Source organism: Bison bison, unplaced genomic scaffold (assembly GCF_000754665.1).
Source record: "Bison bison bison isolate TAMUID 2011002044 unplaced genomic scaffold, Bison_UMD1.0 scf7180017864349, whole genome shotgun sequence".
NCBI classification, from domain to species: Eukaryota; Metazoa; Chordata; class Mammalia; order Artiodactyla; family Bovidae; genus Bison; species Bison bison.
This window is the reverse complement of record NW_011494921.1, coordinates 2,151,676-2,151,903: the sequence shown is the minus strand read 5'-3', so window position 1 is coordinate 2,151,903 and position 228 is coordinate 2,151,676.

The following is a 228-nucleotide window of genomic DNA, read 5'->3' as shown; positions in this document are numbered from 1 at the left end:
CGGCCAAAACCGGCCGTTCTGGGCGGCGGCTTCGCGGAAGAGGCACCCCGTCCACGGGAGCGATGGCGTGCGGACGAGCGCGGCCGGGGGCTCGCGGAGCTCTCTCTGGATCAGCTTTACTCGGTGAGATTAAGCTACATCCTCAAAAGGAAACACAGGAAGAGGGGGGCAGAACCGCCAACGACCTTTATTTTATTTTATTTTTAAATTTTTGTGATCCTGTATCCC